The sequence below is a fragment of the Eleutherodactylus coqui genome, chromosome 6 (assembly GCF_035609145.1).
Source record: "Eleutherodactylus coqui strain aEleCoq1 chromosome 6, aEleCoq1.hap1, whole genome shotgun sequence".
NCBI classification, from domain to species: domain Eukaryota; kingdom Metazoa; phylum Chordata; class Amphibia; order Anura; family Eleutherodactylidae; genus Eleutherodactylus; species Eleutherodactylus coqui.
In genome coordinates, this window is record NC_089842.1 from 97,219,476 (window position 1) to 97,242,324 (window position 22,849).

General features: G+C 47.0%; 1 long non-coding RNA gene across 1 annotated transcript; it reads left to right on the forward strand.

Moving 5' to 3' along the window:
• The first annotated feature begins 18,519 nt into the window (after window positions 1-18,519).
• On the forward strand, window positions 18,520-21,993 carry LOC136631410 (uncharacterized). Its single transcript, XR_010793012.1, has 3 exons — window positions 18,520-18,579; window positions 20,950-20,994; window positions 21,973-21,993. It is a non-coding gene; the product is annotated as an uncharacterized lncRNA (long non-coding RNA).
• Window positions 21,994-22,849: the final 856 nt, after the last annotated feature.

Consider the following 22,849-nt stretch of genomic DNA (forward strand, 5'->3'; position numbering starts at 1 on the left):
CGTCAAGAAAACGAACATTTAGTTATTTTTTTTGCATTTGGCCAGGTGTAAATCTATCAGCTAATCTGTGGCTGCCCCCTACTGTACTGTTGTAGTATAACCTCTGTCCTACAGCCACAGCTGCTTAAAATACTTTCTTATTCCTTTATTAGGACACAAAGGAAGGAATTTACTTAGATTGGCGTTTTATACCCATCAGTCTAATCCAAAGTGCGCTGGATTCTATAAAGAGGTATCCTGTACTCTACTCCATAAAGTAAAAAATACTCTAGCCATTAGTTGATGTAGATCTATGCTGCAATTCACATTGCAGCTCCTCACTACACCAGCTAAATGGTCTATTGTTTGGAAATGAACAAAAGAAGTTTGGGATGGATATGGATTTGTTCAGGCAAATAATGTACCGTGACCCTGAAGCTAGGGGTGCATGCTATGATGAGACAAAAAGCTAAGGCAATTAAGGGCGGCATTAGACAGGTGTACTCACACACAGAATATGCAGAGAATAGAACCCATTGATTTCAATAGGTTCATTCAGACTTTTTTTTTTTTCACGAAAAAAAAATACACCCCGTTTTATCTTTCTATGCATTTGCGCACCAAAGGTCCCCATACAAGTCACGGGAGGTGTGCAAATGCACGGATAGATGCACAATACTCTGCTCATTTCCGTGAGGAAAAGAACATCTTTGGAACTCATTAGGCTAAATAGCCATTTAAATTGGGGCATGTTCGTCTGCTGTGCGCAAATGAACATACCCTGCGTGTGCAAAACGTACAGTAAAATGTGCTAATATCCGGTCAAAAAAGACTCATTCAGAGCACAAATGCGCTGCACTGAGGCGTGAGCAAAAACACATACGTCCATGTGAATCTGGCCTAAGGCTCAATTAATTTGTAAGCAATGTCTATAAGTTTAAAAGAATGACTAATTTGTTTTACTTATGGTATTGAAACTAATAAGCTGTAGTGTATGCCAGATTCTTCGTCAAGTTATAGTAAATTTGTCGGGCTGTGGATGACCCCTTCCCTTAGATCCACCCATCTTTATGATTCTATAGGAAGCTTCTACCTTGCAACAAGTGGATGAGCTCTGGATGAGCACTAGAGATGAGCGAGCACCAAAATGCTCGGGTGCTCGTTACTCGAGTCGAACTTTCCGCGATGCTCGAGAGTTCGTTTCGAGTAATGAACCCCATTGAAGTCAATGGGCGACTCGAGCAGTTTTGTATATGACCCATGCTCCGCTAAGGTTTTCATTTGTGAAAATCTGGAAAACCTACGAAAGTGATGGAAACGACACAGAAACGGATAGGGCAGGCGAGGGGCAACATGCAGGGCTGCATCTCAGGTTCCCAGGTCCCAGTATTCAGCCACAATAGCGGCAAGTGTGGACCCCCTAACAATTTTTACTTCGGACAAACCCTCATTAGCAAGGCACACCTTAGCTAAGCACCACACTACCTCCAACCAAGCACAAGCACTGCCTGCGGGACACACCGCTGCCACTTCTCCTGGGTTACATGCTGCCCAACCCCCCCGCACGACCCTGTGTCCGCAGCGCACACAAAAGTGCCCCTGCGCAGACTTCAGCTGCCCTCATGCCACACGCTGGCTGCATAGCCACACCACCCTCATGTCTATTTCTAAGTGCATCTGTGATGAGGAGGAACCGGAGGCACACACTGCAGAGGGTTGGCAGGGCCAGGTAGCGACCCTCTTTAAATGGGGGTGGGGGGGTGGGGAGGCGATAGCTCACAATGCTGTAGAGAATCGATGAGAAATTGACGATCGATATTCATTCCAATCCTGTGCCACCTCCCTCAGGAGCTGCAAACATGAGCATAAAGGGGACTCGTGCCAGCCCAGCACTTCTACACATCTCCACAATGCAGGAATACTCGGTGTGGGCAGTATGTGAGCGGGCCCTGGGTCAGCCTCTGTCTCAGTAAACACCTTGTGTGGCCCAAGGTGCTGCGAGTGACATAGCAATGGGGACTCCATGTGTCAACACACTAGTCATTCTGTTTGGGTGTCGGATACCTCATCGACAACGCAAGGGGTAAACCATCTGCACTCTACACCCTACCCAAGTCTGTCAGTGTTTTGGGGACAGACAGGTAAAACACCTCTATGGGAAGTCTGTGTGCACCCACAGCATGGGTGGCTCCCTGGAACCCACCGATGGTTCATCAAGAAATCCTATTGCAGTGCCCAGAACAGCTGAGGTAACGTTAGAGAAAATACATGTTGGCTTCGGCCCACACTCCATGCCCTAGTCAGTCTGGGTTTTTTTTCATAGTGCCAGGCAGGTACAACTGCACTATGGGAAGTCTGTGTGCACCCACAGCATGGGTGGCTCCCAGGAACCCACAGATGGTACATAAAGAAATCCCATTGCAGTGCCCCGGATAGCTGAGGTAACGTGAGAGAAAATACATGTTGGCTTCGGCCCACACTCCATGCCCTTGTCAGTCTTGTTTTTTTTTATAGTGCCAGGCAGGTACAACACCGCTATGGGAAGTGTGTGTGCAACCACAGCATGGGTGGGTCCCAGGAACCCAGAGAAGGTACATAAAGAAATCCCATTGCAGTGCCCCGGATAGCTGTGGTAACGTGAGAGGAAATACATGTTGGCTGCGGCCCACACGCCATGCCCTAGTCAGGCAGTGTTTTTTTTGGGCCAGATGGAACACCGCGATGGGAAAACTTAGTGCACCCATAGTATGCACAGACCCCTGTAATATTCCTGTAGCAAAGGTAAAGGCTGACCCCAGTAATAGTTATGTTGCAGAAGTCTAGGGAGACCCCAGTAACATTTCTGTAGTAACAGTATAGACCGACCCCAGTAACCTTTCAGTAGCAGAAGTATAGCCAGACCCCTGTAACCTTTCAGTAGCAGAAGTATAGGCAGACCCCTGCAACATTTACGTGGCAGAAGTATGGGCAGACCCCAGTAACATTTTAGCAGCAGAAGTATACGCAGACCCCAGTAACATTTATGTAGCAGCAGTATTGGCAGACCCCAGTAACATTTCTGTAGCAGCAGGATAGGCAAACCCCTGTAACACTTCTGTAGCAGAATAATAGGTAGACCTCTGTAACATTTTAGTAGTAACAGTATAGACAGACCCCAGTAACATTTGTGTAGCAGCAGTATAGGCAGACCACTGTAACATTTGTGTAGCAGCAGTATAGGCAGACCGCTGTAACATTTGTGTAGCAGCAGTATAGGCAGACCGCTGTAACATTTGTGTAGCAGCAGTATAGGCAGACCGCTGTAACATTTGTGTAGCAGCAGTATAGGCAGACCCCTGTAACATTTCAGTAGCAGCAGTATAGGCAGAACCCAGTATTAGTAACATTTCTGTAGTAACAGTATAGGCAGACCCCAGTAACATTTATGTAGCAGCAGTATAGGAAGACCCCTGTAACATTTCTGCAGCTGAAGTATAGGCAGACTCCTGTAACATTAATGCAGTTACGCTCCTCTCCTTTGGCCCAAACAAGTTTCTCAGATAACTGTGGTAACACGAGAGAAAATACATGATGCGCATTGCTGATCCCCTGACCCCAAGCAGGAGGAGGAGGTGGCTTTCCAAAGCCAAGAAACCATGATCCGGGCCCGCTGTAGCCTGTGTGGGAGGGATGTGAGCGGGCCCTTGGCCAGGCTCGGTCCCAGCAAACACCTTGTGAGACCCAAGGTGCCGCAACTGACATAGCAATGGGAAGTCCATGTACCCACACAGTGTTCCTTCTGTCTAGGTGTCGGATAGCTCTATCGACACTGCAAGGGGAAAGCCATCTGCACTATGCACCCTACCCAAGTCAGTCAGTGACTTTGTGCCGGACAGGTAAATCACCGCTATGGGAAGTCTTTGTGAACCCACAGCGTAGGTGAGCCGAAGGAACCCAAAGACAGTAATAAACATGAAGAAATGATAGTGCCCAAACATGCCAGACTTTCACTGTGCCAAGGACATAGGCCTCTGCACACACCCTCAGCAATTGTGGGCATAGAGCGGACTTCGATGCTAGTACAGCTGTGAAGGTCTTATCAATGCAGTAACGCTCCTCCTCTTTGGCCCAAACCAGTGTCTCAGATAACTGTGGTAACACGGGAGAAAATACATGATGCCCAGTGCTGATCCCCTGACCCCAAGCAGGAGGAGGAGTTGGCATTACAAGCCCAAGACACCATGACCAGGACCCGCTATAGTCTGTGTGGGAAGCACGTTAGCGGGCCCAGGGAGAGGCTCAGTTCCAAGCCTCCACCTTTGTGACCCAAGGTGCCCTGAGTTACATAGCAATGGCAAATCCATGTGTCGCAACATAGATAGCTCAACACTGGAAGGGGCAGTCTTTGAGTTCCTTGGCCTAGCCTATGCTGTAAGTGCACAAAGATGGTATTACACAGGAAGAAATCGGACTGCCCAACCATGGGAGAGTTTCGCCCGGCCAAGCTACTTGGCCTCGGCCAGCAATTCTGCCCTAGTTAGTCACTGTATTAGTTGTGCCACATAGGTAAAACAGCGATGGGAAGAATTAGTGCACCCATAGTATAGACAGACCCCTGTAACATTCCTGTAGCAAAAGTATAAACAGACCCCAGGAACATTTCTGTAGCAGCAGTATAGGCAGACCCCTGTACCATTTCTGTAGCTGCAGTATAGGCAGACGCCAGTACCCTTTCTGTAGTAGAAGTATTGGCAGACCCCAGTAACATTTCTGTAGCAGCAGTATTGGCAGACCCCAGTAACATTTCTGTAGCAGCAGTATATGCAGACCCCTGTAACATTTCTGTAGCAGCAGTATTGGCAGACCCCTGTAACATTTATGTAGCAGAAGTATAGACTGACCCCAGTACCATTTTTGTAGCAGCAGTATAGGCAGACCCCAGTACCATTTCTGTAGTGGAAGTGTAGGCAGACCCCCAGTAACATTTCTGTAGCAGCAGTATAGGCAGACCACTGTAACATTTCTGTAGTGGAAGTATAGGCAGACCCCAGTAACAATTCTCTAGCAGCAGTATCAGCAGACCCCTGTAACATTTCTGTAGCAGCAGTATCAGCAGACCCCTGTAACATTTCTGTAGCAGCAGTATCATCAGACCCCTGTAACATTTATGTAGCAGAAGCATATGCAGATCCCAGTACCATTTTTGTAGCAGCAGTATAGGCTGTGAGGAAGGAGGAGGAGCAGCAGCCAGAGGATTCAGAGTTTCAGCAGTGGACTGCGTAGAAGACTGGGTGCCCGATACATTGCTGGATGCATTTTCTGCCATCCATGACAGGACCTGCTCACACTGCTCTGTTTGCAATAAAGGTCTACCACGTGGACCCATAAATTGTGATATGAAGCTGGGGACCCCAGAAACGTGCCTCTCTCCTAATCCTGCAGCAGCCAGCTGGGATTCACCTGGACCAGGAATTTAAACGGTCAGCGGTAGCCCTAAGAAGGAGCTTTTTTTTTTTTTAAAGAATACAGGCTGTATAGTGTGTATATCACATTCCCTCTATAAGTGGCTGCGTTGGCCATACGCTGTGCGTCTCTAATTCACTGCAGACACAGCCCGATGTAAATAATTATGGAATTGTTTGAGTACACTTTGTCACTGAGAGCGGTATTGTAAGGCAAATTCCAGGCAGAAAAAAATAGTCAGAAAGGCCGCAAACAGGCCTAACTGCAAGAGTGATGGATTAAAACTCCCAACAGTCAACCAGTGAAATTTAAACAGTCAAAGGTAGCCCAACCGAGGAGCTTTTATTTTTTTTTTGTAAAAGAATACAGGCTGTATAGTGTGTATATCACATTCCCTCTATAAGTGGCTGTGTTGGCCATACGCTGTTCATCTCTAATTCACTGAGAACACAGACTGGTGTAAATAATTATGGAATTGTTTGCGTACACTTTGTCGCTGAGAGTGGTATTGTAAAGCAAACTGCAGGGAGAAAAAGAATTATACGGAAGGCTGCAAACAGGCCTAGCTGTGCAATAGTGATGCACTACAACTCCCAGCAGAGCCCTGTAAAATTTAGACGGTCAGCGGTAACCCTAAGAAGGAGCTTTTTTTTTTTGTAAAAGAATACAGGCTATATAGTGTGTATATCACTTCCTCTCTATCAATTGCTGTGGCCGTACGCTGTGCGTCAAATTCTCTGCAGACACAGGCCGGTGTAAATAACCTTCGAATTATGTGCATACACTTTCTCGCTGTGAGCGGTATAGTAAGGCAAATTCCAGGCAGAAAAAAATAGTCAGGAAGGCCGCAAACAGGCCTAACTGCAATAGTGATGGACTAAAACTCCCACCAGACACCCAGTACAATTTAAACGGTCAGCGGTAGCCCAACCAAGGAGCTTTTTTTTTTTAAAAGAATACAGGCTGTATAGTGTGTATATCACATTCCCTTTTTATGTGGCTGCGTTGGCCATACGCTGTGCGTCTCTAATTCCCTGCGGACACAGCCCGATGTAAATAATTATGGAATTGTTTGCATACACTTTGTCGCTGAGAGCGGTATTGTAAACCAAACTCCAGGGGAAAAAAAATTATACGGAAAGCTGCAAACAGGCCTAGCTGTGCAATAGTGATGCACTACAACTCCCAGCAGAGCCCTGTAAAATTTAGACGGTCAGCAGTAGCCCTAAGAAGGAGCTTTTGGGGGTTTTTTTTGTAAAAGAATACAGGCTATATAGTGTGTATATCACTTTCCCTCTATCAGTCGCTGTGGCCGTACACTGTGCGTCAAATTCACTGCAGACACAGCCCGGTGTAAATAATTAAGTAATTGTTTGTGTACACTTTGTCGCTGAGAGCGGTATTGTAAACCAAACTCCAGAGAGAAGAAAATTATACGGAAGGCTGCAAACAGGCCTAGCTGTGCAATAGTGATGGACTACAACTCCCAGCAGAACCCTGTAAAATTTAGACGGTCAGAGGTAGCCCTAAGAAGGACCGTAGCAGTTCTTGGAGACAGGATCCTACACTACACTGCCACTTTCCCTTTCTCAGCAGGACTTTCTCTATACTCTGTATTACAGATTGCAGCCTGAGAACGCTATAGCTGTAATGGCCTGTAGAGCCCGATATTAAAAAAAAAATGGTGCAAAACTGCTACCAGCAGCCACAACAGTAATGCACACGGTCAGATGTGGCCCTAAGAAGGACCGTTGGGGTTCTTGTACACAGGATCCTACACCAACACTATCCCTTAATAAGCAGCAGCACTGTCCTTGATCTCTCCCAGTGTGTGTCTGTGGCCAGCCGCGGGCGGCCCCACTTTAAATACTCGGGGGTCACTTGATTTCGCCAGATACTCACTGCAGGGGGGTGGGATAGAGCTGGAACGTCACAGGAGGAAGTTCTAATGCCTTCCCTGCATGTCTATTGGCCAGAAAATGGCACTAAACATTCAGGGAAGGAAATGGAATTGACTTGAATATCGCGTGGTGCTCGCCTCGAGTAACGAGCATGTTGAGTACCCTAATACTCGAGCGAGCATCAAGCTCGGACGAGTATATTTGCTCATCTCTAATGAGCACCTTATGTACTCAGAGATAAGCCCAAGGCTGGTATGGCTCTCCTGTCCCAAGATAAGGTTTTTGGACTGGATCAAGAGGAAGGTTAATAGACTGATGTACAAATTTATGCCACTAGTATAGAGTCAGTCATTTCAGTACATGGACTTAAAAGGTGCATTGTCTGGCCTTTACGTCCCTGATGGCGTGCATTTACCTGATGCAGATCTTGATATATTTATGTTTCATAAGCATTTATTGAAAGTAATTTTAAACTTTTTGGAAACATTCCTGCGGCGTAGACCCCAGGCAGGGGGAGAAAGATGTGGTATAGGACGGGCATTTTTGTCATCAATAGAATCGATTAACTCTAAAGAGCATTTAAAAACAAATAAAAAACTAACATGGTACAGGTGGGGGGGAACAGGGGAAAACAGCACAATGCAATATAGGCACTTGGTTGGCGTGTTAGAAAATGTCGGTGATATATTTAACTTTGACCAGCAAGTCATGGTTGAATAAGCATTGGGTAGAGGGCGGCCCAAGCCACCTTCATAAGGCGTCATAAGTTTCTCACTTCATGAGACGATGGATATCTGGTAATTAATACTTGGTCAATTGTAACCATTTGATTTGAGTTATTTAAAGTTTGAATTAATTCTACTAGTTAAGGTTACATTCACACGAGCGTGAATACGATAACCATTCTTTTGAATGGAGGCATACACTTGAGCAATTGAAACCTTCTTTTTTTCCTCACAGCGATGCTGCAAGATTAAAATTGCTGCATGTCCTATTTTTTTTGGGTCCCTCAGAATGCATCACCCATTGCTTTAAATTGGACAGTCAAACACAGAAAAGACCACCCTAAAAAATGACTTTGATAATTTGTTAAGTCATTAGCAGTCAGTCCACCATCAGGGCTGATGGTTGTGCTGTTCTTTCATTTCATTTTGTTATTTTTTTTTTTTGGACCTGGGGATCGTTCTCAGGGTTGGTTTAAATATGCTCTCTAGAAATCTGATCTTCTAGAAGGTCTTTGCTTCAGGTTATGTGGCACTTTAGCCTGTATACTAGGATCAATTTATTAATTAACCTCAGTAGTTTACCTAAGATATTTAGCATAGGATTATCAAGATTAATATGGTTCCTGATGAATTGGAATATTCAAGGAAACATGTCAAACACAGAATTTACGCGAACCGTAATTTCAAAAGAATACACTAGCATTAAGTCAGAATAATAGTGAACGTTGATATCTATTGAAGTAAGAATAATTAGGAACAACATTCAGCGAGAGAATTCAGTATCCTAGGACTTTAACAAACCTAGAGCATCTGACTGGTTTAGTGGCCTTATCATATTTGTTTGTGAGGGGCCATTAAGTTTGCAATCCTTTATTATCTTTATGAATGAAATTATGCACCTAGAGTGGGACTATGGTCAGTAAAATTAGAATACTTTCAACTATACAGATATTATTATTTAGCGGCCCATTTGGAAACAGCGTACTTTAATATTACTTACAATTTATCATCTCATGCAGTCTCCGTGATATAGGGAGGTGAGGTGGGCTTGAAGTAGACTTGTCACAGTGTGAACCTTTCTGTGGCTCGCCTTCTCTGACCTGGCATCTTTTACTCAACCTGGACCGTAATCTTGGGATTGTACTAGTGACATTCCAAAAATCGGCATTTTAGGGTGTGTTCTTCTGTTTTGGTACCCTTTAATGGGATTATCATCTTCATCCAATTAATCCTTCTGAATACAGGGGATAACAATTTTTGGCAGTCCTAAGCCCAGAGTTTTTAATTATCAATAAAAATTATTTTTTAGGGTGGCCTTTTCTGTGAAGGGTGTTTTCATAAATATATTAGACCCCCTCTGCCTCAGTGAATTCCCTAGTTATTGTGTTATGGCAGGATTTCTTTCAACAAGTATTGACACTAGCCTTTGGCTGACTGAAGTAATTCCAGATTTTCTGAAAAGGACTTTAGTCCTCAATCACAATGCACATCCATTAAAAATTGTTCAACAGTCGTCAACAATATATCGTAAATTACACTAGATGTTGGTGGGAGATACAAGGTATTCAAAAGTATCTGGAATATCAAATAGTTCCACATGATCTACGTACTCCTTTACTACCATCTGTCAGCTGTTGTACCCCTGAATTTATGGCAAAATTGGAGAAAGAGGCCACAGAAGGTTCTCTGAGACTAATCAAACTATTGTTGGAGGGAGAAAAAGTCACATTAGAAAAAAACTGCCGACTTCTCCTAGAAGCTATTGAGAGGACAAAATCTTTCTCATTAGATCCAGAGTTCCAGCAGAGAGAAAAACTCTCCAACAAAATGTTGAGAAGTATATACAGTACGTATATATGTAGGAGAGGAAACATCTACAATTCTCAAGGGATCTACAAGACTTTAAAGAGAACTCTATCCTCCCCTTATACCATAAAACCACGGCTACTAATAGCTTGCAAGTAAGTATACACACAAGTCACAGCAGCACTACGTAATAAGAGGTACTCTCCAAGATACGTACTTGTCTTGCAAGCCCCAATCCGGACCCGGACACCTGGGATCCGCTATTCCAAATTCCAAACATCCACCAGGAGAGGCAGCAAGTAAATGGGATCCTTCATCCAGAAAGCATACAGAGTCGGGTTAAAATAACCTCCCAATCTTTATTATTAAAAGACTGGCATTCTACAGCGACGTTTCGGCCAAGATCACTATGGCCTTTGTCAAGCTAATAGCTAATAGCTTGCAGTCATGGAAAAGTTTTCATCCATTTTCTCTTAGGAAAGGGATCCCTGAGGATCAATTCCTCCAATTACGAAGGAATTGCTCTACTGATTCAGAATTTTTCTGCGAGGGTCATAAATTACATAATGGGTTTCTCCAAATGGATTATCCTCCTGATATCGTAAACCAAGCATTTTCTCATGTATATAAACAAAGGAGGACTCATCTTCTGGTTCCATGCATACATGAACCCTCTGACACAATGAGAGTAATGGGTGCCTTTGATAATGGTGTGCCCCAGGTGTGAAATATTCTTGAGGGATATTGGGCTATACGTAAAGAAGATCAGGCTGTCAAGGACCTTAAACCTAATTTTCCAGCTATTACATTCTGAAGAGGTAGGAATATTAGAGCCAGAATAGTTAAGTCTTCCAGCTTCTTGTAGCCCGAATCAGATGTGGGTCGGTAGATCTAAAACTGTTGGCATGTTCCCTTGCTCTGAGTGCTCAGCATGCAGGTTCATTTCCAAAGGCACCACATTTGTCAGCGCATCAACTAAGATAACCTATCGGAACAGAGTTTATCAATTGTTGTACCCACAGTGTCGTCTATATGGCAAATTGCACCTATCCCATGAACTACCGTTTATACTTGAGAACAAGACGACTTTTTTAGCACCCTTTTTATGCTGAAAAAGCCTCCTTCAGCTTATTCTCGAGTGAGGGTCCCGTACACCATTGCTTTGAAAGCAATGGTCTGCCTGCAACCCCTGCAGTGATTTTCAGGGAAGGGCTTTAAATATAAGCCCTTCCCTGAAAATCATCCATTGTTGTAGTAAAATTTTATTTAATATTTATACTTACCTCTCCGCCACTGCCAGGGCTCAGGTGCATCTAGCTGCCTTGGTCCCGTCACTGTAATGAAGTTCTTTTAGCAGGCAAGCAATTCCTGCCTGCTGAAAGGGATGCATATGATTGGCTGAGCACTCAGCCAATCACAGGCAACGCTCAGCCATTCATTGAATGACAGTTGAGCGCTGCCTGTGATTGGTCACAGTGCTCAGCCAATCACAGGCAGCATTTGGCCATTCATTGAATTCACAGGCAGCGCTCAGCTGTCATTCAATGAATGGCTGAGCGCTTAGCCAATCAGATGCAGCCCTTTCAGCAGGTGGGGATTTTAAATCCTCGCCTGCTGAAAGAACTTCGTTACAGTCCCGGGATGACAAGCAGCTAGATGCGTCTGAGCCCCGACAGCGGTGGACAGGTGAGTATATATATATATATATTTTTTTTTTATTTTTTTAATTTTTTTTACTGCAGCTAGGGATGATATTCAGGGAAGGGCTTATATTTAAAGCCCTTCCCCAGAAATCACTGTGGGGGTTCTGACATCCTAGTACTTCTAATGGGGCCGCCGGCAGCGGCATCCCCATTGAAATCAATGGGAGAGCTTTGCGATCCTCTGCTACAGCTGTGACAGCTGTGGCAGGGGATTCTTTACTCGCCACGGGAGTCCCCTTGTATAATCCCACCCTAGGCTTATACCCGAGTATATACGGTATGTCAGAAAAACTTCCCAACAATCCAGGGGGAGAATTCTTGTTCATATCGGCAATATTAGAAGGGAAGAAAATACTCCTCTGGCTAATCGTATGTGGCAATGCCATGGCTGAGACCTAATGCAATTAAAATTCCTAGGGTTTGAGCACAGTACGTTCTTTCGGCAGACGTGGGTGGCAATGTGGACCAGAGATTACTCCAAAAAGAGGTTGCCTGGATCTACAGAATAAATTTCTTACTCTACCTCACATTTATTACTATCAAATTTTCATCTAAATACATTTCTAATGGTGCATTGTGAATTCTAGGTATTAAGCAGCTGGGTATTGTCCTGTGTGACCAATTATCTTTCCTACCTCCTTATATTGTTACCTCCCCTCATTGGCCAATATTAGATCTTAAATGCTACATATAGCATAGGCTCAGGGGTATGCAGGCTGGGCTTAATCTCTCCCAGCCCCACGGGTTTTGTTTCTCTAGCCCTATGCATTGGATTTCCATCTTGGTGCAGGCGCAGTAGAGGACATGTAGAAATACCTCAGTAGCTCACAGCAAGGGGATTGTCTCTCCTGCCACTTGCGTCACAGTGTTAATCAGGTGCAGGCGCAGTTTAAGGGCATTCCTCTTCTGAGAAATTGTCCCGAGTGAAGTCTTACACCAGACTAAGGCCTCATGTCCACGGGGAAAATCAGATCCGCTGCAGATTCTACATGTAGAATCTGCAGCGGGTCCCTCCTGCCCCGCGGACATGAGCGCTTAAAATCGGAATTTAAAAGCATTTACCTATCCGTAGCGGCCGGCGAAGATCAGCTGTTCCTCACGGCCGGATCTTCATTTTCGGCCGGCGGATGAATTCCTGATGCCGGCGGCACGTCGCCGGCACGTCGTCGACGTGCCGCGCGCATGCGCCGGCACATCCGCCGAGCCGAAGCAAGGGAGATGCGGCCGTGAGGAAGAGCAGAGCTTCGCGGCCCGCTGCGGGTGAGTAAATGCTTTAAATTCCTATTTTAGGTCTCCCGCGGATCCGGACGGCTTCCATAGGCTTCAATAGAAGCCCGCGGGAGCCGTCCCCGCGGGAGACCCGCATGAAAATGGAGCATGGTCCAGATTTTTTCATGCTCCAGTTTTTTTAAAATCACTTTTATTGACGATCCGTGGGTATTTATGTACCCGCGGGTGGTCAATGCATCCCTATGGGATGCGGATCCGCATGCGGGAGATCCGCTGCGGATCTTAAATCATATTTTGCCCGTGGACATGAGCCCTGAGTCCTACGTCATCATTTGCTAACTATACCCACCAGTATCGGGCGGCTACACATCATCCTGGTAAGGGGCGTTTCGCTGTGGAGAGGACAGCCCTGGTATCCTGGCTGTCCAATCGATTGCTCAGCTTCTTACTTGCCCCATACATGCCATCTATGTTTCCATAAAGATCCCCACCTACCCAGACCGATTGGGAGGGGCATCGATAGGATGTTATGGACAGGGCATGATTGATTAGAAGCGAGAGCCTGGCCTCTGATGTGGGAGGATTTACATTTCGGCTATAAATAGGCTGGACAGACCATCAGGTCAGTCATTAGCCATCAGTCCACCAGGCTGACAGTTCTGCTGCTCTTTTGTTTCATTTTACTACTTTTTTGGGACCTGAGGGATTGTTTTTAGGGTTGGTTTAAATATGCTCTTTAGAAACCTAATCTTCTAGGTCTCTGCTTCTGCTATATTTTTTCCACATGTTCGTGTGTAGGTCATGTGCATGTGCACACCCCCATAGACTCCTATGGGGGCCTGTGGTGCGCAAATGCGCACAAAAATAAAGCATGTTGTGTATTTTTTTTGCGTGACGGAAATGCGCATGCAAAAAACGAGTAATGTGAGCAAACCCATTGAAATCAATGGGTTCTTTTGTCTGCAGTTTGCGAAAGTGTATTTTTGCGCAAAGAAGTGCGCAAAAATCTGAAGGAGCCCTTAGATATGTGAATTTTGGTACAGACTTTTTTTCCCGCACAGAATATTCTACTGCTTATAGCGGAATATTTCACCACGGACGAAAGCACCGTTACAATACCTACAGTCACTGGCGTAACTGTAGGGGATGAGGTCGCACCTGGCCCCAGGAGTCTTAGGAGGCCCATAAGACCTCTCTTCTCCATATAGGGAGCCCAGTACTATCAATAAAGCATTATAGTTGGGGGCCCAGGAGCCTCAAGTTACATCTCTGCCTACAGTGTGGATGTGGATTTCATGAAAAATGGTGCACATGCTATGTTAAAAATCTGTTAATTGACTCATGATGTGGATTTTAAATCCATAACGTTTTAATTTGTTGCGGATTTTCAGTGCGAATTTCACCTTTTCAAATGAGGGTGTGAAATCTGCATGATAATCCACATGCTTGATGTGGATTTTGACGCAGATCAATGCCAAAATCCACAGCAGATTTTCTGATGTTGAAAATCTGCTACTTGTGGATATAGCCTAAGGTGTTTGTGCCATATATTTGCACAATGGGTGTTGCATTTTTGTGCGTGCATCCGCGTTTTTCATTGAATTTTTGGTAAACGCAAGTTTTGCGTGTGCAAAAAGGCACACAACCATGCTCCTATCGATTGCTATTGGCAAGTAGTGTAATTATTACAATATGTCTTATTTTCCCGTACTAATGTGCAGGTAAATTGAGCAGGCTGCATATTTTATTGTGCACACCAAATCCGTGCATGTGAATGAGCCCAAATCAACTCTGCATATTGCATTTTGCTAACTTTTCATGCGAACTGGACAGAATAGACCGCATGACGCACTACAAGATGCGGTACACCCTGCACAAATATCCGCAGGCTATCTAGTCCGCTTTCATATGGCCAAAAAATATTGCGTGAGATTTGCGTGTTGCGTGATGTACTAATCTCACACAAATATGAACACCATTCTTTATATTGTGTCATAAATATGAATGATTTTTTTTTTGTTTATGGGAAAAAATGTTAGCATGTCCTAACTTTGGATGGTCCCTCAGAATGCCTTGTCAATGAGTTTCAATGGGGTTGACAAAGCATCACACGGCGTGCGAGGTGTGATGCAATGTTTCCCACAAAAATGCCTCGCGGTCACTTGGAAATTCGTTAATGAGCGCGATATCAGACCGAATTTCACAGCCCGATATTGCGCTTGCCCATGTGAAATTTGCCTCAGACCTGCAGATTTTGGCATGAAATTCCTCAGCTGCGAATTTGCCTGCGCCATGCAGCCTAATTCTGTCCCGTGTGAAAGCTCCCTAATGGCATATTCAGATGGGGCCACTGAGGTGTGGCTAAAATTCCATTAACAAAAAAATACAATGGAAAACCCAGTATGGTTTTGATGTGGCTGTGGTTTCAGTATAAACACATTGAAAATCCACCTTTTTTTTTTCTTGCGGTTTCTTATCTGTTTTGATAAAGACGCAAGTCGAAGCGTTGTAACTAGAGATGAGCGAGTATACTCGTTTCGAGTAATTACTCGATCGAGCACCGCGATTTTTGAGTACTTCAGTACTTGGGTGAAAAGATTCGGGGGGTGGGGGGAGGCATAGCGGCGCGGGGGGTAGCAGCGGGGAACAGGTGGGAGCCCTCTCTCTCTCTCCCTCTCCCCCCCACTTCCCGCTGCAACCCCCCACTCACCCACGGGGCCCCCCGAATCTTTTCACCCGAGTACTGAAGTACTCGAAAATCGCGGCGAAGAAGGGGCATGGCCGAGTACGCTCGCTCATCTCTAGTTGTAACCATTTGTGGAAGAAATAAAGGAAAAACCTTCTTGGAAATAGCACCGTTGATGCTGCCATCGCATTTACTTCATCTTATACCCTAAGGGCTCATTCACACATCCGTATTTTGGGGCCGCATGCTGTCCGTGTGTTCCATAAACAGCCCTTGGCCCCATAATAGCCTATGAGGCTGTTCAGGAAGCCGATTTTTTTTTTAAATACATGGATTTCGAGATTATTTACATGAGAATAGACCCATTGTTTTCAATGGGTTCATTCACGCTATTGCTTTTACGTGTGCAAAAAAAAACTTGCGACATGCTCTATTTTTGTCCACACCTAAGACACCATCGGAGCCTATGGGGGTGCGCACATGCACCCCTGATCCCTGCAAAATTGTGCAATGAACTGCACAATTTTGCAAGTAAAATCAATAACACTGGGGATTAATTAGGCTGCAGAGCCTTATCAGTTACAGCGTGGGATGTGAACGGTCCGCAGCAGCGCAGAAACTACAGTTAGCACCGATATGTGAGCAATAGTGCGACCTTCACAGCTTAAGAAGTTGTACTATCGCAGGCGTATCTGCACCTGCACTCGTGGGAAGGAGCCCTAATGGATTTGACAAAAATTACTCCATGTCCTGCTCCCATCTATTTTAACGGATGAGAGTAGGGTATACAGTGTATGGGATGTGGGGAACATCACACAGCACAGGGACATATTCCGTGTGCTTTGCAATTTACCCCCTCCACCCCCGGGTTCCGATTTTGTAAAGGCACAACTTGCGCACGACCATGTGAATGTGTTAACTACCTCTGCAGAATTTTCTTTCCCACTTTTATAAGACTGTTTAGTGAAGCGCCTCTATTTGCAGTATAGCCTAAACACCATGTTCTAATCCCGCTGTATATCGCTGTACGGCATTAGTTTTACTGCAGATCTGACCTTGCCCGAGGGAGAATGTGTGGAGCACTTGTGCCTGTGAGCCGGCAGGTGCGCCCATGTTTTGGATTCTGTGCACTTAATAGACAGTAGCATGGTGCTTGGCTTTATATTAAACACTCATCACGGAGCGGGTGGTATGTGGGATCTCACCGGCTCATAGTCATAACAACTCCGCGCTCCCAAATCAGCTGACCCCCTACGGCCAGAGAGTCCTGTCGGCACGGACCACCTGTCACTCCGTTAGTCTTCTCTTGTGTCACCACAGTCATTATCTTACTATTATTTACAGATAACACGTTGGCAGAATCCGGGTTTTGTGTTGTCATTTGTGCAGCTTTTCTATTATCGACCGCCGAATGAAATAATTCTTTGACAACAGGGTGATGAAGGGGGGTTCAGAAACCGTTTTCTCTAGATAGCAGCAAAGCTTACTGGCGAAGATGCTGAGGACTGGAGGGGAGGGGTCAGGAAGAAAGGAAGTGACCAGGGGTAGGGGTGGAGTTAGCAGGGTTAGAGGAAGAAGAAGGAAGAGGAAGATCATTCTGGACCGGGAGAAGAAGAGTGAAGACGGACCCAGAACAGCTGAAGAATGGAGGAGCTAATGCGGATGATCAAGGACGTGGTGGCCAGCCAGGGCACAGGCTGGCTCGTGAAGATGGCTGAAGACCTTTCTGGGACGACAGCGGTGGAAGAAGGAGCAAGCACCAGCCAGCCAGTTTTGCCCAGCAGCGAGGAGCCACGTGGAAGACCAACCCGGAGAAGAAACCCGCCAGCGCAACTGAGCCCCAGCCCGGTGGCGAAGAGAGGCGGACGTAACAGCAGCCCAAGACCGGAGCGACGCAGAGGGAACAGCGCTGTGCGGTCTCAGCGCGGTAGGGAGGAGGCGGAACCAGCGGAACGCATGGGAGTCGGTGAGCCAGAGGTAGCGGAGAGGATAGCACTTACCCGTGGAGGTACGGCAGCATCCAGGTCGGGTAAGTCCAGCACGGGAGGAGGTATCCCCGCGGCTGACGGCAGAACAAGGAGCGAGGTCCCGGAGCGATCGCCACGTGCAGCAGCAGGCGCGCGTAGGGTTCCGCGCACAGGATATAGATCCGGCCGCGGAGATGCAGCGACCGTTAGGAGGGAGATGCCAGAGAGTGCATCTCCCTCATCGTGCGCCGCGAGTAGCGGGGGGGAGAGTGGGGGGGGGAGGGAGGGAAACCATAAAGGGCCAGTCAAATAGAGGGCAGAATATTCGCCACCAGCACTTGGGGGGGGATAGGGGGGGGGCAGCGACCAGAATAGAGGAGGTGGACGAATTTCGTGCTACAGCGCGGAAGGGGCGATCATTTCATCGCTCAAAAACATCGACATTTCGCACCACAGCGCGGGATGGGGCGGTCGCCGGGAGCGAAAAATCAGCGCATTTTCGCACATCAGTGCGGAGTAGGCCGGCAGACAGCGAGGAAGAGGCGGCGAATTTTCGCGCCATAGCGCGGGGGGGCCAGGGGCCTCCACCAGTGACTTCATCCAGGCGCAGGGAGTTCATGATTTCAACCAGCAGCAGTGTAGAGAGGGACTCCCCGGAGCATGGCGCAGCGCACAATAGCTTAAGCCGCCCCCGTCATAGCAGCTGTAGAGTTATAGGGCAGGATAGGTGCAGGCAGTTAGGGGGGGCAAAGAGCAGACGTACAGCTAGGGCGCGAGAGGAGCGCAGCTGCTCTTCATCTTCAGCAGAACGAGAGGAGATGAGGAGGAGCAGATTCGCACGGGGTGGTCAGGCAGAAGCGGTGACTTGGAGGGAAGGGCAGAGCAACCGAGAGGTGGAGATGCAGGTCATGAGGAATTTGTTTTCACGGTCACCGGCTTCTTCCGCAGATATCAGACAAGGAGAGCGTGGGAGCAGACCGGGTAACAGGATGTCAGCCTGCGGGGCTACAATGTCAAGGAGCCCGAGGAGCCGGTGTGTCCCCCAAGAAAGTGGCACGGCACGATACGCACGGGAATATCAACAAACATCACTGCCCGCCCCTAACGTTCCCTTGGCTATGCCGGAGGTCAACGAGGCGGGTGAGTCGTTTCAATTAAATAAAGTTTGGGATAATGTGTCCGGCACGAGCCGGAAGGATGAATTTATGGTGGCTCTCAGAGCCTTGGTGGATAAATATGAGATGGATAAAGGGCTTCTAGTGTCCTATGATAAACCGGGGAGGGCGGCCTCGCCCGAGGTTGGTGGTCCAGCACAAGGACAAAGGTGCCTGCCCTCGGTGGCAGGGGTGAGCGAGGGTCTGAAATTAGCAGACTCGCTTTTTTGTGGAGTAGCCCCGTTGGATGCGGGGCTGGAGAACGAAGTGGTATCAAAAATTATAAATGGTAACTATGTGGATATATGGTCGCTGTTATCAGTCGAACACGTGTCAGTTGACAAGGAACGGTTCGCTGAACGTGGGAGTGAGAAAAAACCCAAAGTAGCCAAAACATTTGGGAATTGGCTACAGGCCTTTTTGATTTTGGCACATGTAGTGTGCAAGCAGCAGCCGCAGAAGGGACCGGAATTGCTCGTGTACATCAACACGATCCACAGTGCATATAAGTTGCACGGGGGATCGGCTTGGTGGCGATACGACGAAGATTTTCGTCGCGGAATTTCGGGTTCACAGCATATCAGTTGGGCGTCAAAGGCGACAGACGTTTGGATCCAGCTGATCCTGGCGCAGAAACCCGTAAAACATAACTTTCAAGGATCGGCCGCAGGAGCCAGTGGTCAGCAGGCTGCTGCGGCCCCAAAACCGTCCGGTTCATGCTGGGCCTTCAACGAAGGCCACTGCCGTTTTTACGCATCGTGCAAATTTCGGCACGAATGTTCGGTCTGTGGAGGTTCGCACACGGCGTTGCGTTGTTTCCGACGCCAACGAGCGACGGGAGTTCCCGGCACAGGGGCGAACGCCGGTGAGCGTCCAGTACCTGGAGCCGTGGCTCGACCGGTACCCCCGGAGACTGGAAGCAAACCTGCTTAGATCAGGGTTTGCTGAAGGTTTCTTTATCCCGCATTCCCCAGTTTCGTCGGCGTCTTTTTGCCAGAATTTAAAGTCCGCTCGCGATAATAAACAGTTGGTGATGGAGAAGTTGCTGAAGGAGGTAGAAATGGGTCGAATGGCGGGCCCGTTCCGGGAACCGCCTTTCGTGAACTTGCGGGTTTCCCCTTTGGGGCTGGTACCGAAGAAGGAAGCTGGCAAGTTCAGACTTATCCATCACTTATCCTATCCGTCGGGTGAATCAGTCAACGACGGAATATCGAAAGAGCAAGCGGCGGTGTCTTATGCGTCTTTCGACTGCGCGGTTGCATTAGTTAGACAGGCGGGAAAAGGCGCCTGGTTGGCAAAGGCCGATATTGAATCGGCTTTCCGGCTTTTGCCGCTGCATCCGCAGTGTTTTCATCTGCTGGGATGCAGCATCGAGGACCAGTTTTTTGTTGACATGTGCCTACCGATGGGTTGCTCTATCTCCTGTTATTATTTTGAGGTTTTTAGTTCATTCTTGGAATGGATGTTAAGAGTGGAGACGGGCATCTCATCGGTATTGCATTATTTGGATGATTTTCTTTTTGTTGGTCAGGCAAATTCGACGGCCTGCGAGTTTTTACTTTCGTCGTTTCGTAGTTTGATGAAAAAAGCCGGGGTCCCCTTGTCGGACGAGAAGACGGTTGGCCCCGCGTCGAGGCTCGGTTTTTTAGGTATAGAAATCGACACGGAGGAAATGACTTTCCACTTGCCGGATGAAAAAGTGGCGCGTTTGCGCCAAGTTGTGGAGTTGGTGGGCAGTTCTCGGAAGGTAACACTGCACCAACTTCAAGTATTGTTAGGGTTGTTGAATTTCGCGTGCAGGGTCATTCCGATGGGGCGAGCCTTTTCCCGGCGGTTGTCACTAGCAACGAAAGGGGCAAAGGAACCCCATCATTTTGTCAGGGTGACAAAAGGGATGAGGTCAGACCTGCACATATGGAGAGTTTTTCTGAGTTCGTTTAACGGTCAAGTAATATGTCTGGAGGAGGAGAAGCAGAATGAGGAGATCGGTTTGGTATCGGATGCAGCTGGTTCATACGGATTCGGAGTAATATTGGGTGATCAATGGTGTTGTGCTGCATGGCCTGATACATGGATTGAAAGAAAATGGATAAAGAACACAGCGTTATTGGAGATTTTCCCTTTGGTGGTGGCAATGGAAATATGGGGTCAGAGGTTGGCCAACGGTAATATTTGTTTTTGGTCAGATAATCAATCGGTGGTGCAAATGGTCAACAAGCAATCGTCATCTTCAACGTTGGTGCTGGCAGCATTACGCCATTTGATCTTACGGTGTTTACAGCACAATGTTAAGTTTAAAGCGAGACATGTACCAGGATATTTGAATGCTACTGCTGATGCTCTTTCTCGTTTTCAGATGTCACATTTCAGGGAGCTGCACCCGACGGCGGAGGTCGAGGGGGTATGTTGCCCTGCTTTCTTGTGGGAAGTGATAGAGGAGAGCTGTTAGCTCTCGTAAAAGCGTCAGTAACAAGTACCACATGGAATCGGTATAACAAAGTATGGAAAGAATGGTTAGCAGCGGCGGGTGGAATTTTTCCAACAGAAGAAAGAGCAAGGGCGGTAACATTAGATGTCCTGTCCGCGATGCGTAAAAGCGGGTCATCAGCGGATGCGGCGAAAAAACGACTATCGGCCATAGCATTTTTGTTGCGCTTACACGGGGCAAGAGACGTGACGAAGGACTTCGTTTTTGGGCAAATAATAAAAGGGTGGAAGAAGGACAGGGTGACCAAGGACGGCAGGCGCCCTATCACGTTTGAGTTATTAAATGCTATTCTCGACGTGGTGGAGTCGGTCTGCACGGATGCTTCCGAAACAGAGCTTTTCCGCGCGGCTTTTTCCCTCGCCTTTTTTGCTGCATTACGCATAGGGGAGTTAGTATCGGCGTGCAAATCGAGGCCCGGGGGGCTGTTGTTCTCAGACGTGGTAGTTGACGAAGACTGTATTAAGATAGGTGTCAGAAGATCGAAGACAGACATATACGGGATGGGAGAATGGATCAGGGTAGGAAAATTGGGGACAAAGTGGTGCCCGGTGTTACTGGTAAAGGAGTTCGCCAAGAGACACTGTGGGACTGGTCCGTTTTTGTGCCATGCGTCGGGTTTTCCTCTAACTAAATACCAATTTACGGCGGCCATGCGGAATAGCATTAGAATGCTAGGCCTTAACCCCTCGGAATTCGGATCACATTCGTTTAGGATCGGAGCTGCGACGTCCGCCTTTGCGTGTGGCATGGGTATCGAGGGGGTTAAGAAGGTGGGTCGTTGGAAATCAGATGCATATCGGTCATATGTTCGGCCGGATCTGAGAGTTCTCTAAATATTGTTTATGGTGTTGCGATTTCTGCTTTGGTTTTGTTCTTTTATTTTATTCACAGTGTCGGATTGGACAGTATGGGGGGTGGGCCACTCCTATGTATACTGGGCGGAAAAGAGAGCCAGAAATAGGCCCATTGGCGTGAACTTAGGCCTTAATGTGCAAGTGCGTTGGCTTGGTATTAGAGGATTACAATGGCCCAGGCTGCTCCAGGAGGTTCTAAAAATCAACAGCTGGAAGAATGACAGAGTGATATTAGTTATTCACGCTGGAGGAAATGACCTTGGGAAGATAAAGGTTGCTGAGTTGATTGCATTGATGAAAGCGGACATTTTTCGTTTCAAGGAATTTTTTAAGAGGGTCATAATTGTTTGGTCAGACATCGTGGCCAGAAGAATTTGGAGAGAGGCAAGAGATAATGAAGCCATCGTGAGAGTAAGGAAGACCGTTAATTTTAGGATATCAAAGCATGTGCGAGCTTTAGGTGGGATAGCAATACGTCATTGGGAGCTGGAGAGAAGAGAGCGCGGGATGATGCGAGGTGACGGAGTGCATCTTAGCGACATAGGGCTAGATACCTTTTTATCTAGGTTGCAGGATGGGGTAGAGTCGGCTCTTTTGCTGGCATGTGGGGGGCGGAGTGCAGCATAGTAATATGCTGCATCCTTCGTGGCGGAATTTGAGGACTTCCATGCCAGCAAGAAATGGAAGGGCTTTTTCAGGCCGAGAGGGGCCTTCTTACGCCTCAGTTTTACGGAAGATGTTAGAATCGGACATTTTTATTTTTGGCATGGAAGGAGAAAAATAGAGGATTCGTTTAAAGGTTTTATACAGTTAAATAAAGGCTGTGGCCTACCCACAATAAGCCAGCATATAGTCGTATGGTGTCTTTGTTTAATGGGGAACGGGGGTTAATGGGTAAGTCCCTCCAGTCTAGA